This window comes from Nyctibius grandis, chromosome 7, assembly GCF_013368605.1.
Source record: "Nyctibius grandis isolate bNycGra1 chromosome 7, bNycGra1.pri, whole genome shotgun sequence".
Classification (NCBI taxonomy): domain Eukaryota; kingdom Metazoa; phylum Chordata; class Aves; order Nyctibiiformes; family Nyctibiidae; genus Nyctibius; species Nyctibius grandis.
Genome location: NC_090664.1, coordinates 41,670,950 through 41,685,393, shown reverse-complemented (window position 1 = coordinate 41,685,393; position 14,444 = coordinate 41,670,950). Strand labels below are relative to the sequence as shown.

The 14,444-nt window shown below is 40.4% G+C and overlaps 1 protein-coding gene across 6 annotated transcripts in view; it reads left to right on the top strand.

Moving 5' to 3' along the window:
- MPP7 (MAGUK p55 scaffold protein 7) overlaps positions 1 to 14,444 on the top strand; it is a 173,782-nt gene that overhangs the window by 31,106 nt on the left and 128,232 nt on the right. Inside the window, exon 1 of one of the 6 annotated variants that reach the window (XM_068405483.1) lies at positions 8,689 to 8,762. The exons of the other annotated variants lie outside the window; for them this stretch is intronic. The gene's annotated coding sequence lies outside the window, so the exon portion shown is untranslated. Of the gene's footprint in view, positions 1 to 8,688; positions 8,763 to 14,444 lie in introns of those variants that run through there. 6 annotated transcript variants of the gene reach the window in all.

Below are 14,444 nucleotides of genomic sequence, written 5' to 3'. Positions count from 1 at the left end.
AGGGAAAATGCAGTAGCTCCCCCCAGTACAGGCAGAGGGGAAAAGGCAGTAGCTCCCCCCAGCACGGGCAGAGGGCAAAATGCAGAAGCTCCACCCAGCACGGGCAGAGGGCAAAATGCAATAGCTCCACTGCCATCACACCTGCAGGCTTTTAACTGGAGATTTGGCAAAGCTGGTACCAATCAGTGGGAGACAGGAGGGCCCCTCCCTCCTGGGCCCCACCTCCAGGAGGCAGTGGGTTAGTGATAAACAAGAAAGTGAGAATGACATGTATGGGATGGAATACCTTGCTGGTCAATCCTGGGTCACCTGCCCCGTCCACTACTCCCTGCAGGTACAACCCCCTTCGGCTCTTTACTCGTAAGCAGTGACCTTGGGTTCTCTAAGACTATTTGGCCTGGTTTGAGCCAAACCAGGACATTCCACCCCTTATTCCATACCATTCATGTCATACTCAGATCACCACTACCTTTTCATTTTCAAATATATATATACATATCACTAGTCTATGATTCATCTTTATGCAAAAAGTCCATCAAGTTCATTTGGTTCAGGATTGTGGGTTTGCATCTGGTTAGCAGTCTCTCAGCAGTCTTTCTGGCTAGCAGTCTCTCTTTTGTCATGGTTCGTGCCCACGGGTTGCAGGTTAAAGATGTCAGACTCGAGGAGGTTACTGGACGCCACTTGATGAAGCTAGCTCCGGTCGCATCACCACTGTCTTAACCTAAAAGACACTTATGCAGCAACAACATGCAGTTCAGACTTAAGTAGTCTCACCCAGAATCAGATCACCTTCAGGGACACATCGGACTTCACCATCTTGCAACATCACCCACCAAGTACATCCAGGTCCCTGGGCAAAAGCAATCCCACGAATGGGTTTACCTTTGCCCGTTACAGGAAGAATCCAGACAGTTTTTCCCAATAGATTCCTTTCATGCACCACCGGGACTTTATCTCCTTCTACTGTATGTAGAAGGTCTGACTGAGCAGGGCCAGCTCGATTGATAGATCCCCTGGTGTTAACTAACCAGGTAGCTTGTGCCAGATGCTTATCCCAGTTTTTAAAGGTTCCACCCCCCATTGCTTTCAGGGTAGTTTTTAACAGCCCATTATACCGTTCAGTTTTCCCAGAGGCTGGTGCATGATAGGGGATGTGATATACCCATTCAATGCCATGCTCTTTGGCCCAGTTGTCTATGAGACTGTTTTTGAAATGAGTCCCATTGTCCGACTCAATTCTCTCTGGCGTGCCATGTCGCCACAAGATTTGCTTTTCGAGGCCCAGAATAGTGTTCCGGGCAGTGGCATGGGGCACAGAGTATGTTTCCAACCATCCGGTGGTCGCCTCCACCATGGTAAGCACATAGCGTTTACCCTGGCGGGTTTGAGGGAGTGTGATATAGTCAATTTGCCAGGCCTCCCCATATTTATATTTCAACCACCGCCCCCAATACCACAAAGGTTTTAACCGTTTGGCTTGCTTAATTGCGGCGCATGTTTCACAATCATGGATAACCTGTGCAATAGAGTCCATGGTTAAGTCCACCCCTCGGTCACGAGCCCATCTGTATGTTGCATCTCTCCCTTGATGACCTGAAGTGTCATGAGCCCACCGAACTAAAAATAGTTCGCCTTGTCCTTCTGTGGCTTCTGCGACTCGTCGTATGGGACTCCATACAGCAGCTTTCCACTTCCGATGCTTTCCTACAAGACAGCAGGATCCATCGGTGACCAGGGCATACTGCTTCTTATCCTCTGGTAATTCATTATGTGGTGGGGCTCCTTCAGCACTTGTCACCTCAATTAAGAAATGGATTCGTGCTGCTCACAGGGACTGGACCTTCATTTCTCCTATTCACACTTGGGAAAAAGTGATTTGAGGCCCATCTACCCTGGCTGGGGTCCTGCTCACTGGTAACTGGAGCAGCCATCCTCCTAGAAAAATTCTCTCTGGTATTTCTGTTAGCTTGCAACTCACGTACTCGTGCCTGTAGGGTACTGGTAGGTTGTCCATGCCATCTGTTCATGTCCTCCCCATAACCACGCAGGGCAAACCACAGGATACCTCGTGATGTGTTCTGTTTCCTTTGAGCTGGTCCTGTAGGAGAACGTTTTCTCTTAACGGCTGCAACGCGCGCCTGTGTAGGTAGAGAGTCAAGTTTATTCTCTATCATGGACAGTTTGTCTGACAGTTGTTTAAATGAGTCCTTGTTCTCCTTAGTCAGTTTTTCCACAGCCGAGATGCGTGCCTGCAGTGGGGAAGAAATACTATCTTCATACTGTCGCATACAGTTAGCCATTTCGCCCACAGTAGAACGTGCCATATCATCTTCTCCCCATACTAATATTGACAATGTATGGGTATATGTCGGTGGAGCATTCTTCACAACCTTCCGGAACATGGATCGGTTGCATTCCACTTCATCAGGATCTACAGGATCTACAATGTCCCGTGGGTGTCTATAAATGATCTCTTGCACAGCCAGTTCTCTAAGGTAGTTAATACCTTTTTCTATAGTGGTCCATTTGCTTAGGTGGCTCATAACATCATCTTTATAGGGATACCTGCTCTTTACAGCTGACAAGAGTCGCCTCCAGAGACTGATAGTGTTTGACTTTCTTGCGAGCGCCTTATCAATACCACCATCTCTGGACAGGGATCCCAGCTGTCTGGCTTCTCTGCCATCCAATTGCATGCTGTCTGCCCCATTGTCCCAGCATCGGAGCAACCAGGTAATAATAGGTTCACCGTCATAACGGCTGAAGTCTTTCCTTATATTTCTCAGGTCCTTCAGGGATAAGGAGTGGTAGGTTATCTCTACGTCTGAGTCCTCCTCTTGTGATAGTTCTGCTTTAGAAGGGCCTTTCTTCTGTGATGGGTCTGTTTTAAAAGGACGATCGAGGAAACCCCCATCTGTGTCAGGCCCTAACTCTGCCTGAGAAGGGCCCTCACCTGGGTCATATGATGGCTCTGCCTTAGAAGGCTCTGAGTCATCATCCTTCACTTCACGAGCTGATTTCTTTTGGTATTTCTTCCTGGTTACAGGAGCAATTGGTAGAGATTCGATAGATGCTGGAGTCTGAGTAGATGCAGTGGCTGTCGTGGGAGTGCTGAGAGTCTGAGTAGCTACAGTGGCCATCTTGGGGGGTGTAGCAGCTGTGGTACAGGCTGCCGAGGTTTCAGTGGGTTTAGTGGCTGTAGCAGCAGTACACACTGTAGGATCTGAGGTGGCTGCATGACACCTACAACTGTCCCTGCACTGATATTTAATCTTATCCCACATCAGAAACACATTCAGGACAACCAAAAATAAAAACATGCCACCTAGACAGCACCATCCTAATTTCGCAAAATCTGGTGGAATCAGCTTGGCAGAAAAGGAGAAGGTGCTATTTCCCGAAGTAAAACTGGAAGTGTGATCATTAACAGAATCAGCTAAAGGACGCCTGGAGCGTGCAGATGAAGTCGCTGCTACTGATTCGCGATTAAAGCTGCCCATCATTGTGTCATAGAGATAAGAGATCGGAATATTAACTGCCCAGTTTATCACAGCATAAATCAGTATCAAACCCCATACCAAAACAATACATTTCGACCAGTGCCCACTGCTAAACTGCATGTAAACATTCATAAGAAGCAAGCAATAACACAGTGCCCACAGCAGGTAAGGCATCATTGCAATACTCAATTGTGAAAGAAACTCCATAAAAAGATGAGATAACACAGCATTCAAAAATGACATCACCATCTTCACTATCTGTTTTAACTTTCCAACCCCTCCTAAATCTCAAAGGAAGAAATCTGATATTCTCTCAGCTGAGCTCTCTGTGTCTCCTCCCACCAGAGCCAGGATTCAACTTATCAGAGCAACCTGTTGGAGCTTCTCTCGAGCCCCGCCCCACGTTGGGCACCAATAAATCTGTCACAGTTTAAAGCTGGGCCAGCTATTAACCAGGTGGCAGATGCTCTCTGTTAACCCTCTCCCTCCGCCCCCGCCACAAGGGAAAGGGAAAGGGAAAAGGGAGAGAGACTTATGGGTTGGAAAGTTAAAACAGTTTTAATAAACTATAATAATGAAAAAGAATATAATAACAATAATAATAGAAATAACCAAATATATACAAATATGTACAAAACCAAGATCAAGAGCTTGGAAATCCTCCTCAGGCAGAGTTGCTCCCCCCAGTACAGGCAGAGGGGAAAAGGCAGTACCTCCCCCCAGCACAGGCAGAGGGGAAAATGTAGTAGCTCTCCCCAGCACAGGCAGAAGGGAAAATGCAGTAGCTCCCCCCAGTACAGGCAGAGGGGAAAATGCAGTAGCTCCCCCCAGTACAGGCAGAGGGGAAAAGGCAGTAGCTCCCCCCAGCACGGGCAGAGGGCAAAATGCAGAAGCTCCACCCAGCACGGGCAGAGGGCAAAATGCAATAGCTCCACTGCCATCACACCTGCAGGCTTTTAACTGGAGATTTGGCAAAGCTGGTACCAATCAGTGGGAGACAGGAGGGCCCCTCCCTCCTGGGCCCCACCTCCAGGAGGCAGTGGGTTAGTGATAAACAAGAAAGTGAGAATGACATGTATGGGATGGAATACCTTGCTAGTCAATCCTGGGTCACCTGCCCCGTCCACTACTCCCTGCAGGTACAACCCCCTTCGGCTCTTTACTCGTAAGCAGTGACCTTGGGTTCTCTAAGACTATTTGGCCTGGTTTGAGCCAAACCAGGACACTGGGGCAAAGTGGCAAGATATTTGTCCTTTTTACCATGATTTTAGAGAATTATTTTAAACAGAATGCTTAGGAAAATGCAATACATGATACAGTTGTTTTAGGAATTACGTGTCAGTGGATTTGTAGACTTCTCTGTCCTATGTTTATATAAGTAGTCTGATCCCATCTGTAGGTTGTAAACTGATCTCTCTTCTTATGAAACTAGAAGTAATGCCTTTTTTTTTTTTCTCCACTGTTAAGTTTGAAAATATTTTCCAAAGGTGGATAATTTCACTCTCTCAGAGAGGCTGACAAATTTTTTTAACAGCATCAGCAGTTGAACCAAAATGTTTTCATATGCATTTTTAAAGACAGGAGCAAACAAGTATCTTTCCTTCATTTTTTTACAGAATTAAGGTTTCTGCTGTCTGGTATTTAAATATGGAAATTCTAGGTTGAATGGAAACTCAGAGCAAGTCATGATTTTGTGTCTCCATTACACTCTGATAATTTAAAAAAGAAAAGTAAAATATTTCTTGGTTAGTTCATGTGAATTTGCTGAACACAATAAGCCATTTTGATCCTTAGAAGGTGCATGGTAGGGTATTCCAAAAGCACTTACAACTGGGGTACGTCTTAGTTTTACTTTGAAGTTTCTGTTGTGAACTCCCATCCTGTGATGGGAATGAGGACCACAGCAGGGTTCCTCAGGGAGGCTCTGCTTCTCTGTGTTCATTACATGGTTCCATCTGGTGAATTAAAGAGCTTTTGAAATAATAGCATAGAGCTCTGAAATACATGCAGTTTCCTAACACTTTCCTACATGGTGTTTCCTTCGATGTGTAAATCCGGTGTTGCTCCCTCAGGTCATCATTAACTTGTTTGGGTATTCAGATTAACTAACTTGGCAGCCTCCCAGCACCTTACTGCAGATTAATAAGACAGCAAGTTTCGCCTTGGGTTTTTTTAGTCCTTTCATAACTTTACATGTGACTCTCTTTTTGCTGACAGTCCATAACTTGTTTTTTCTGCTCTGGTCTTTTAAAGAAGACACACAGTTTCTTGAAAGTGGGGAGAACATTGTGTGCTAACAAATAAGACAGCATGTTTATGGCATATACATAAACCTGGATATAGGTCTTCCCCTCCCTCTAGTGTTAGGCTGATTTGTGTGTTCTCTCCTGAAACTACAGGAAAAAAATTTGCACTCTCTCCTGCAGTTTAGAAAGATTCTCCTTTCTAGTGCAAGGAGAGCTGTGGGGAGAGAGGCATTTACACTAAACAAGTTTTGGAATATCTGTGTATTGCTTAGCAGCGGGCCAGGGAAATTTTGTCTTTTTATGTTTCAGATTACACCATATTTGTCTTTCTGCTAAGCTAGTTTTGCATCCATGGCCTGCCAAATATCAATGGGCTTAGAAGATATTTGAGGATATACAGCAGAGCTGGTAATGCCGGTTTTCCTGCGGCCCAAGTGTAGTGTCCTCTTGCTGCTGGTATCCGTAGGTGGTGGCAAATGACTGCTGCCAGTTACCATAAACTCTGGTGGCAAAGATTTGTGCAGTGTTTCAGAAAGCTCTGGTTCATTCAGCTAATGAACCATGTAGGTGTTGATGATATGCCATGATGAAGTATGTATTTTTTGTATGAAGACTGTGGGGAAATCACTGAAATTGTTGCCCCGTGCGATAAAATTGAGCAGTTTTAAGATCTGCACGTATAGCTAAATTTAGTTCTTTTTGTATAAATGTTTTGGTGGTCCTACATGACACAATATGCTCTTTGAACGGATGCCTCAATCTCGAATATTGTCGGTTGTAAGGCTTATAGTTATTGCAAAAGGTTGTGGGAAAGGGAAGGTCAGGTATTGTTAAGGCAGTGGATAACCAGAATGGAGGATTGCATTGTGTTCCTGCCTCTGCAACTGAGTTGTTCTAGTGGGTTTAATCACACTTTGATTAGTGTTTCTAGGTAATTTAAAACTTTTCAAGAGATACTGCTAAATGGACATACTTGAGTGTGAGTTCCTAGCGTGTGTCTTTGGAAGCTGCCTTGCGAAAGTCCTCTGTGTCTGTTCAGCAGGGGTTTAAGTTAGTCATAACTGTGCTATTGCATGTATAGGTCTTCATTAAAATGCCCTTAAATATTAGAGCATCTCAAAAAGGGCAGTACATATTAATCCATACTCTGGATTTAAGTGCATCTGTGCCTTCTCTTTGAACTTGGGGATTAAGTACAGTGATACTCTCTTGCATGAATATTTTGAAAATGTATGAAAACTGTAAAACAACAGTATAGCGCAGAGAACTTATTTAAATAAAATTGTTTTGTGATAATCAGATTTGACAACAATTTATGTAAGAATCTGGAAATTTGTTTTCAAGTAAATTCTAATTTTATTTGCCCTGGAATATCTTGGCTTTTTCTGAAGATATTAATTCCCGTTAGTTAACACCACCTTTTTGCTAACAGGACTGTACAATCTATGCATTTTTATTTAAGCAGTTGGATAGCTTAACATTAATTTTCTTATTTTTTGTACTTTTACTGCTAAGAATAATGGGAAACTGTTAAATTTTTAATAATATTTTTGCTCTTAATTTCCGTGCAAGTAACCAGTAAGTCATTGCTGAATTGAAAGTATAAAGAATGTCATAAATAATTTTATATATTAATTAAAATTCAGATATGCATTCTTACGGGAACACTTATCTAGTATATATGCAAATAGTTTCTTTAAAAAAGTGAAATGCTAATCTCCATGATAATTCAGAGGAATACATCCAATTTACTGTCTTTTGAGAAAATAGAACAAGCAGATCTTCCTGGCGTGCTTACTTTTCCATTTGTATACAGGAAAATGAGAACAAGCATTCCTATGTTGAAATTCCTTCTTGCTCACTTGGTTGTTAGACTAGCCATTGAATTGAACTGTTGAGTAATTTAAAATCAAGGAAATATTCTCTGCATATGTGAAAAGGCTATTAGTAATCCAGTGTGATACTCCAGAAGACTCTGTCCGTTGGAGCCTATTCTAATTTATTCTGTTGTTAGACTTTGAAATTTAGACAATTATATATTGTATGAATATTTTTATAAATTCTTACTTTTTGTCAATTTGGGCCATGACTAGATACTTGTAATAACAGGTGTCTTTTGAAATGCATTTATTTTTAGGTTTGTTTTTTTTTAAGCGAGAATTAACTTTTATAATGTTTCAATATCTTGTGATGTATTGAAAGTGTTGTTGAAATGTAGAAGGAGGAAAAGATCATCCTCTCCTCAATGCAGTATTTGGAGGGTTTGCAGCAAATAAGGCAAATATGTCAGACAGTAAGGACAAAGCAAATACTCAGCATGATTTGTCCTGTACAGTGAGTGAGATGGGGTATATTTTGGGGAGTGCGAAGGGAGGGAGAATGATTACTTACGACTGTAAAATATGGGCTTGGATGTGGGCTAACTTCAGTGCTAACAGAGAACATAGGTTGTTTCAAGATGTACTTTCTAGATTTTTGTAGGAGGAGCGACCTTCCACTTCTGAGCTAGATTTTATGGTAAGGCTATTGAATATTGCAGGTGCCTTTAGCAAAGTTTGGAAGTAAACTTGATAGCAAATTCACTGGTCATACTTGTTTGCACTGTGTTTTCAGGGCTTCCTTTAGCTCTTAGTGAGGGCCAGGACAATTGGTTTTTTTCCCCCATTAGCTTCATATTCTTATCTTCCCCCTTGCACACATGAAGACTTCATTTTGCAGATTGCCTTTAACCCAAAGGCAAGGGTGGGTTTATTTGGGGTTGAAAGATAAGACAAAACCAACTACACAGGCACAGCTGCTTATCACAGACAGGTCTTGCCTATCTTCATTCAGTGAAGAGGGTGAAGAACTGTCACTGGCCTTCGGCATCCTGCTAAGCCACTTTCAAGAAGTGGCTGGTTTATGTAGAGCAGGAGGGTGGCTGCTTTCTGGTGTTGTCAGGTACAAGAGATGGTGGCTGGGCTGCTCACTGCTGGCATTTGGCTTCAGGAATCAAGCTGACCGGCTGATGCTGGTGGGTTGTCTCAAACTACTTGGGTCTCAAAAAGCAAAGGGAGGAGAGCGGTGGCTAGCTCAAACTCAACCTGTCTCCTTCTCCACCCAGTGTTGAACAGCATGTTTTGGTGCTTTGAATGGTCATGAAGAACTTATTGAGTGCCTAGTTGGTGTGTTTTATTCTTTTATTCAGAGTTAAGTTTACAACTAGAGGCTTTGTTATTTCTACAGGCTTTTTTTTTTTCTTCCTCTTTTTTTAAGTTCTCCCTCATGCAGCAGTGGTATATTTTTCAAATACTTGTGCGTTTTCACATTGGTAACTATTGCACAAGCACCCATGACATTACTAATAACTTTAATCTTTGACATACTGTAGATTTTATGGCTTTTGTACTAAAAGTGATAGTGTTATCATAGGGTGTTTAGTGAGTTAGATATTCTGCAAACTCTGTTGTTACTGTTGCCTATGACAGTGGGGAGGTTAGAGGCTGGGCTGTGCCCACTGTGGGTATTCTATATTACTCAAGCATACCAATACAAGAGTGGTTTGTCTTGTTGGTTTTTTTTTAAAACGTCTGTAAACGGTGTTTTCTGCATTGCTTTCTAAGCTAGAACTTCTAGTTCTGATTTTTTTCAGTAAGTTTGTAGATCCTGAGGGGCCTGAAGGGGTTTTGCATGTTGCCAGAAGAGGAGGGAGAAGATTAACATCTCTTGTTCATCCTCTTTTGTGTCAACATGTATGGTACATATTCAACACACTCTGCTGATCTTCAAAATGCACTATTTGATTATTTACATGTACTTGTCTGTACATTTTATGTGTGATTAACCCTTGGTTTTGTTTTTAGAATTTGGTTATTATCACTTACCTGTTCGTTTTTGTGTATGCTCTCTGCTTGAGATAGTGTGATGTGGCACTTAAAAGTAGTACTTTAGTAAGCTGGGATTGTATCTACAAGCTGAGAAATTATGAGTCTCTCTTATTCCTACTTGTTTTCACCCTGGAAAACAGTTTGAAAAGAGTTTCCTTTCTTCTTCTCTCTGCCACTGTACTTTCCCAGCTAGGGGCAGGGCAGAGGCAATGGCATTGTAGCAGAGACTTTGATGATGAGAGGAGCTAACCTTGGAGAAGCACAGCCTTGGGCTTTAAGAATGTCTTGAGTAACAATGTATTTAAAAGTGAATTATTTCAAAAGAAAATATTTTTTTTTTAACCTACACTTGACATTTAGATGAAGAGAAATTTCCTTTTGAAAAATTAATTTTAATCTCTAAAGTTTCAAAACGTTAGCCAGTAAAAATCCTACGTAAACCTTTTATCTGACCAGTGCTTATCAAACTTATTAGTCCATTTGCCTAACAGCAAAGACCTCCACATGTGTGTTGTCATTGTATTCTCTGTGTTCGGTTGATTCTTCCGTTGGGCTGTTGGATGCAAGAAGTTAGAACGCTCTGAAAAACTCTTCCAGAATGCTTATGGGCTTTTGTACTTCCATTTCCTCGCCACTTCCTTGCTGATGGTGGCTCTGTTACTTCTGTTGAAAGGTGGTATTTTGTTTTGTTTCAAACTGGTGGCCTACATAATGATGAAATATCTTCTGGTATCCACTTAATAACTCTTAGGAAATTGTCTTCTAGGTCCTAATGTTTGTTTAAACTAGTTTATCATGTTATGAGTAACAATAACAATATTTGTGAAAATTAAGTTACATGTCAAAACCCTCTTAGTATGCTTTAATCATGCTGCCATATCTGAAATGAGCTGTGACAGTGATATTTTGGCAAATAATATACCATGAAAAATCGAGTTATAGTCTAATATTTTCCACAAATCTGAAGCCTACTGATGAGTGAGAGAAGAGCAGTTATGAAACTGTATGAAATTTAGACTACATAATTATATTGCTATACTGTAAAAGCTGACAGTGATGTGAAATTTGGCAGCTGCTTTTGCCCTGCTTTTTATCTTTATGGCTTTTCTTCCTCTCCTCTTTCACCACCTTTGTTGAAGGTCACAGCAGTGGCAATGGGAAAATTCTGAGCATCATTTTTCTCTATCATGAGGCCAAATTTCCAGATTTTGTAGAACAGACTATTGCAGTCAAATTGATTTTGTCATTGAGTAGATTCTGCTGTATATCAATTCTCTTTTTAAGCACAGAGCATTAGTTCAAGACTATTAAGATCATCAAATTAGAAGTTACATAGACCAGATGGCTAATTGGTTGCTGGAATATGATGATGCTAAGTTTTATATTTCTGATTAAGCTGAGAGTTGTGTGGGAAATGCTAATACAGTCATCAGTAAGGAGCGGAAGAAATTTGCTTCATTTGCTTTGGGAAGAAACCCAGCATGTTGTTACATTTCCCATGGGAAAATGAAACCATATATCAAGACCCAAAGTACTGGCCTGGGAACCTGGAAGGCTGAGAATTTTGATCAAAACAGCAGAAAGGGATGCAAAGTGGGGAAACTGGAGTGCTTACCTGGAACTCAAACCACCGGAAGATGGAAATATGTGATTTCCTATATTTACCACAAATTGTGTCTTACACCTTAGACATCTTTCCTCTTCAAACTGACATATGCTTTCTAGTGAGAAGTTTTCACAGATTAACTTCTTTCAATGGGAACAAATTTCTTGAACATTCTTTACAAGACTGTTACAGATAAAAGTAAGGACTTAGCTCAGTCTTGGACATTTTCACTGGAACAGAACACAAGTTATCTCCAGGATGAAGGTGTGTCAGTTCAATTGCAAACCAGGCAATTCACTATGTATGCGTACTTTGAAGAGAAGTGACATAGAAATTCACTGTAGCGAGATCTTTTAAATATCCAATCCATTTTATTCCGTGAATTTTCCCTCAACCTAGAAAATGTAACTGGTGTCACAGTGAAGAATCTGGTATAAGGAATGTGTTCTGATGAAGCACACTATGAAAACTTGTGTTTTGTCCCCTTAGACTTTTTTGTGGTCTATTCTTATTTTGGGCAGATATTGCCTTTATAGTAAGGAACCAGACCACAAAATGTGTGAAATACTTGTCATTTATCTTCATTAGAAAAACAGAAAAATAAGGGCTTATTATTACTACTATTCTGGATTGAGATGTTTTAGAAAACACCACCTTCATAAAAAGGATTGACAAAATATAACACTTCTGTATTCTGTAGCAATAAATTGCAAATATTTGTTTTAATTGGCACTTCTCCACTTTCCTAATTTAAAATTATCAAAATCCAGCTCCTCATTTCTTGTAATTTCTAGACAAATATGTATTCAACTTACTTAACTTAAAGAAAGGTAGGAAGAATACCACTTCACTGTTAGGAAATTCAGTGGCTTTTCATACCTATTGTGTCATTCTTCATAGATCATGTAATTTCACTTACTAAACAGTTTGCAAACAATTATTTCAGCTTTATGCTTATGTAATATGAAAATTATCACTTTTATGAGGAGTGGAAATAAAGCTAATCATGATGTATTTTTTTTAATCTATATCAGTCATGTATAATTAAAGCATTATATATCTTAAAGTTTCATATTAGATTCTTCTTGCATATTTGCTTTTTAAGCAACCAGACGCAGACCTATGTGTGGCATGAGATGAGGAGAGCTGCTTTCTTGTTACCAGACAAGATGAAATCCGTGTTGACTTTATTTGAAAAGTGCAGGAGCTCCCTCTTCTGGCTTAGAGTGCTTTAAATTGAAAATCTATGGGAATATTCTCAATTCATCATGTTAAAAAATGTCTTATTTTGAATACTTACAGGCAGAAATGTTTTTCTGGTATCTTGGCAGTCATGGTAAAATTTGCTTTGGCCCTCTGATACCCATTTGGATTCTGCTCCAAGTGCAATATCTATGTTTCCATAGCCTTGCTCCATACTGTCATAGACAGCAGATTTCCTCTCTGTCAATGTGGTATTGCTGGTATGGTCATGACAGCAATAGTTAATGTAGGTGTAAGTTGCAATTCCAACATGATCTCTTCATTCAAGGCTCACCTCACCTTTTCACAAGTAATGCGAGTCCTTGATGGTCACCCGGTACAAAGCCCTGTAAATCATCATATGTTTAGGAAAAGTGAGGTCTTTTAAGAATATTGAAAGGGCTTTAAAGTTGATATGTATACTGTGACCCCTTCTCTCCCTTCCTGTCCGTCTAGGGAGCAGTAGGAGAGAGGAGGCTTCCTTGCTGTTTTTTATTCAGTCATTCTCCTTTCATAGCCTCTTCAATGTTGCAAATCCTCAGAGAAATGTTATAGTTCTGCAGATATTTAAATTTGGTAGGGCAGCACCTGAGCCTTTCGTGTGACATCATTCCCAGGGGTAGGAACCTGACTGGAAAAGGTGGCACTGGTGACAGATCTCTTGCCTTAGCTGTTTAAAAAAAAAAAAAAAAAAAAAAAAAAAATCTAGCGAATTTCCTAATTCTGAGAATTCAGAACAATAAAAAATAAGTATTCAACTGTCCGCTATCAGTGTTGTGCCTTTAAATCATCTGTCAAAATAGGAACCAATAGTGCCAGATGAGCTTTAGCCACTGTTGGGTTCCTTATCTTACCATCTCAAGGGTACTAAGGCAAGGAACACACATCAATACCTACTTGAAGAGACCAGTTACTTTGCACTGATTATAAATTTTGTACAATACATGTACAAAAGTTCCTCAAGTAGCTGCACTTACCTCAATTCAGTTACCTGCCATTCCTCTATTTTTTGGATTTCCTGGTATTTCAGCTTTTGAATTCAGAGGGAAGATTGAACTGCCTCTGGTTACACCCTCTCATGGGAGCGTAAGGGAGTATATGACATGTACAGGAACAGGGCACGTTCCTTTTTTAACTTCTTCAGTGCTATTAGGGAATCTTCAGTGACACCATCTCAAAGATTAACACTTTTGATGAACCAACGGAAAAATATTGTACAGTGAAACTTCTGTATTCACAATATTTTAATTTTCAAAGCATCAGATTTTTTAAAATGTTTCTACACCTCTATTTAGCTACACTTGCTGGAGCCGGTATGCTTACTGATTCGTATAGCATCACCTTTGTCATTACCTAGTAAGCTGTAAGATACGTAAGTTGGAAAGGCCACTATGAGTAACAAAAAATGTCAAAGGTTCACTATCAAACTGCTTAGCTCTCATTTATACAGTTGTAGACAAAATAAGAAAAAATACTTTGGTATTTGTAGCAAATGCCAAAACAGAATCAATGCAGTATTGTTCACCTAGTTAAAGCTGCAAAATCCAGGAAATGCAAACATTAAGTTTCCAACAGCAACATTGACTTGGACTCTTTGCATATCCTGTGTTTTCCTGGTATACATTAAGACATAAAGTAATGTATTAAGCTGTGAGTTGAGCAAGAAAAACAGAAAAAATTCTTCACATAGGTAACACTGCCAAGTTAAGTTCTGGTACCATTTGTGTTTATTGACCTTTTATCATTTTAAATTATTTTCTTCATAAAGATTGAATATAATTTTTTTGGCTAAATGAAGTGAAATCTGAGAGCTTGTCTTCACTGCAGTGTGAACTTGACATAAGGTTTACCCCTTGCCTTGAATCTGGCTCTTCTTCATCCATCAGTATCTCAGATTTGAATTAAGTGGCTTTTAAACTTGAAAATATGACTTGAATCTCAGAGGCTTGCACTCTGATTGGAGTGGGAATGTAACTTAGGC